The sequence below is a fragment of the Dipodomys spectabilis genome, unplaced genomic scaffold (genome assembly GCF_019054845.1).
Source record: "Dipodomys spectabilis isolate Male_0828 unplaced genomic scaffold, ASM1905484v1 ptg000341l, whole genome shotgun sequence".
Taxonomy (NCBI): domain Eukaryota; kingdom Metazoa; phylum Chordata; class Mammalia; order Rodentia; family Heteromyidae; genus Dipodomys; species Dipodomys spectabilis.
Window position 1 is genome coordinate 1,925,679 of NW_024871018.1, and position 3,747 is coordinate 1,929,425.

Sequence of the window (3,747 nt, forward strand, 5' to 3'; positions counted from 1 at the left end):
CCAAAAACCTAAACACAAAAACCGTCTCTCAATTTTGTGGCCTCAACTCTGTAAAACCACTGCTTCAGCATAGGGCTAAGATTTATGTGTGGACATTTATCAACACTCCTGATTCAAACTCTACTTGAGAAAGTTTTAATCAATATTTTGTTCTTAATTTTGCTCTTTGTAAATTCATATGCACATATAAAAAATGGTATGGCCATCCAAGTAACATTCTCAAAGTATCTCGTAATGATGACTTACAAAAAGTTGTATTATATTACAACAAGGAAAACAATGCTACAAATAAAGAAAATCAATAATTAAAAATTAATGATTAATAAAATAAAAACCAAATACCATTGTTTCCAGTATTTGAAGTGTACTACATATTAGATTTTACTATTTTCTCATATTCCTGTACATTTAAAACTGGCTAAGATTATGATGTTCAACAAGAGTTTTATAGGCTGTGAGTAGTCTTTAAATTTACCCTCTAAGATTACTATTTATGTCTCGTCTCATCATCTGTATATGGTTTATATAATCATTTTTGTTCCTCGCTAACATATAAAGTAAGGAAGCCCTAAAGTTTTAACAGAAACTGTGTAGTTAAAAAAGTCTTAACTCTTCACTGTTTCTTCATACAAAGACTTTGCAACTTCTCATTAGTAAATTTTCTATAAACTCTTAATTGCACATACTTAGTAGTATATGTCTGCTACCATAAATCTTAAATACTTTATAGAAAAGTTATATGACCTACCATACAATCTTAATTTTGGCATATAAGCAAATTCCCAAAATTAAGCATATTTAAAACATTAAAACTTTAAAAAAAAACTTAACACTTGCTGCAGTGTTCATTATGATAGGTGCCTTGTAGAGAATAATTGAATTCCTCCCCCTACACATCTGTTGAACAACAAATATGTGGAATTATTTTGTTTTTGACATATCAGTCTTGACTTTAGTCTTAAATGTGTGCTTATGTAAGGAATACATGGTTCTAAAATTTCACAACAATTCTTTTGAACTTACTTTTTGTTGAAATGTCTAGTTTAAGAAAATCAATTCCACTTTATATATAAAAAATGTTCTGTGCTCAATTCAGCAGCACATACACTAAAATTGGAATAATACACAGAAGATTAGCATGGTCCCTGTGCAACTATGACACGCAAATTCGAGAAGCGCTCCACATTTTTACATTAACAGATGCTGGAGGGGATGTGGCCAGAAGGGAACCCTACTTCATTCTTGGTGGGAGTGTAAACTTGTTCAACCACTTGGAAAGCTGTATGGAGGTTCCTTAAAAGGTTCCACATAGAGCTCCCGTATGACCCAGCAATCCCACTTTTGGGCATTCACCTAAATAGTCAGCAAAAAGACCATATGAAAATTATCAATACAATTGTGTTTATTGCAGCATTATTTCCCATAGCTAAGATATGGAACCAACCCCTATGTCCCTCAGTAGATGAATGGATCAAGAAAACATTGTGAGTTTGTGTGTGTGTGTGTGTGTGTGTGTGTGTGTGTGTGTGTGTGTGTGTATGGGAATTCTATCGTCCATCAGAAAGAATGACATCGCCAGATTTGTTACAGAATGGAAAGACTTGGAAAAATTATATTAACTAAAATAATTCAAGTCCAAAGAAACATCGGTCACGTGGTATCCCTTATTGGCAATAATTAATATATGTCGTGGATAAGCAGAAAAGGTCAAAAGCTATGTGCATAGGAATAGATAAGGTGATGTTAAGCTAACTGAACCCCAAGATAGGGACACAAGTGGTTTTTTTTTCTTGCTGTTGTTTCTGAAGTATTTATAATGTACGATGTGATTTTTTTTTTTATTTTTATATGGTCCTCCCACACAGAAATAAACATTTTTTACAGTCAACCTTGAAAAGCCATCTTGATAGACCATTTCTGTAAGTGGTAGCAGAATATTATTGATGGCTTTGCAAGGACGCCAGATTGCCTCATTTTGAGACAATTAAAACAGGAATTTAGTCAGCTGTTTTTGTATCATTAGGACAAAAACCCATTGACTCTAGTCCAGGTGATCACTGCGGCCCAGAGAAGCTAATATATTGACTAATAATCCTAGACCTCTAAAAACAAAACAAAACAAACAAGTAAAAAACTCCAGTAAGCAAGGCAAGTCAAGGCTCCTATCACAGCCTACATGAAGTCAGGCAAAAAACTGAAGCTGGGAGTCATTTAGCTGATAACTAATATATTTTTTTATGAGGCAGGCTGAAATTAAAGACTCCTGAGAGAGGGTAGGAAAGACTGATCAGAGGGACTAAAATTGGTCACACAAAGATTGGAATATAGAATTCCTTATAAAACAAATAAATCATAGAAATCCTGTGCATGTAAGAACAACACAGAAGACCAATTCCAGAAATGCAAAATTTCTTCGAGGTCAACTTAATGAATTATCAATGGAAATTTTTGAAATCTTAAATATTTGACCCATGTGGAAGAAGGACAATTGCTCAAGAGAAAGAAAAAGTCATCACACTGTTAGGAGGTCCAATATCACATTAAGAAGTAATCAAGCACAGATTTGTAATAAAAAGAGAAAGCAATTATTCGAAATGAGGGTTTCATTTGTTTTGATGTAAATGTTTTTGGTTTAGGTGCTAGCGATTACCATACAACTGATCCAGTCCCACAGTTGAGTTGACATTGACTGCAGTATTTCCACAAGAAGGAAAAGAGAAAATTTACAAATGTCAGATCAAATGAGTAGAGGATGAAGTGTTCTAATAGTAATATCTGAGGTTTAGACACAGGTGAAGAGGTGGATTTTCTTTTATAAAAATCTCCCATTTTTGCCTGGTGACAGCGGCTCACAACTGTAATCCTAGCTACTCAGGAAGCTAAGATCTGAGGACTGCTGTTCAAAGCCAATTTGAGCAGGAAAGTCCCTGAGACTCATCTCCATTTAACCACCAGAAAACCAGAAATGGCGATGTGGTTCAAAAGGTAAAGCATTCACCTTGAATTGAAGAGCTCAGGGACAGTGCCCAAGCCCAGGCTTCAAGCACCTCGAACAACAACAACAACAACAACAAAAAGTCTCCCTTTTCTTGGACTGCCTACAGCTTTTCCTAAAATTCAACAAAGAAGACATTTTATCACCCACTACACGTAAGTCCTATTATAACTGTTGCAAATAGAAAGATTTTGTATCTTATGTCAAAAGTTCATATTTGGGGAAACAAATACCAACAGTGGTAACTTTTTTTCCAGTCCTTGAACTCTGGGCCTGGGCCCTGAACATGCTTATACTGGTAGCTTTAACGTGAGCTTGTTTGTTATTTATTGGATTACTGCGCATGAGAGGAATTATTGTGTCATAGGGAGATCTGTTTAGTCTTTTGCAGAAAGTCCGTACTGCACTTCAGAATGGTTGAACAAATTTAATTTCCCACCAACAGTGTAATAAAGTTCCCATTTGGCTATATCCACGTTAGCATTTGCTATTGTCAGTTTTCTTGATAATGGCAATTCAAACTGGAGGAAGAATCTCTCTCTTTTTTTAATTTTTATTTTTTTATTGTGAAAATACTGTACAGAGGGGTTACAATTACATGGGCAAGATAGTGAGTATATACCTTATCAAGCATTGTAGCCTCTTCCTTTCCATCCTCCCTCCCTCCTTACACAATCCTCCCCCCCCCAAATTGTAAAGTTCATTTTTGACATGACAACTTGTAATTCTCATTGTTGCAACAGGTCGACCTG

At 35.1% G+C, this 3,747-nt stretch overlaps 1 non-coding gene across 1 annotated transcript; it reads left to right on the forward strand.

Moving 5' to 3' along the window:
- Window positions 1–1,083: 1,083 nt before the first annotated feature.
- LOC122095250 lies at window positions 1,084–1,190 on the forward strand. Its single transcript, XR_006145079.1, has one exon. It is a non-coding gene; the product is annotated as a U6 spliceosomal RNA (small nuclear RNA).
- Window positions 1,191–3,747: the final 2,557 nt, after the last annotated feature.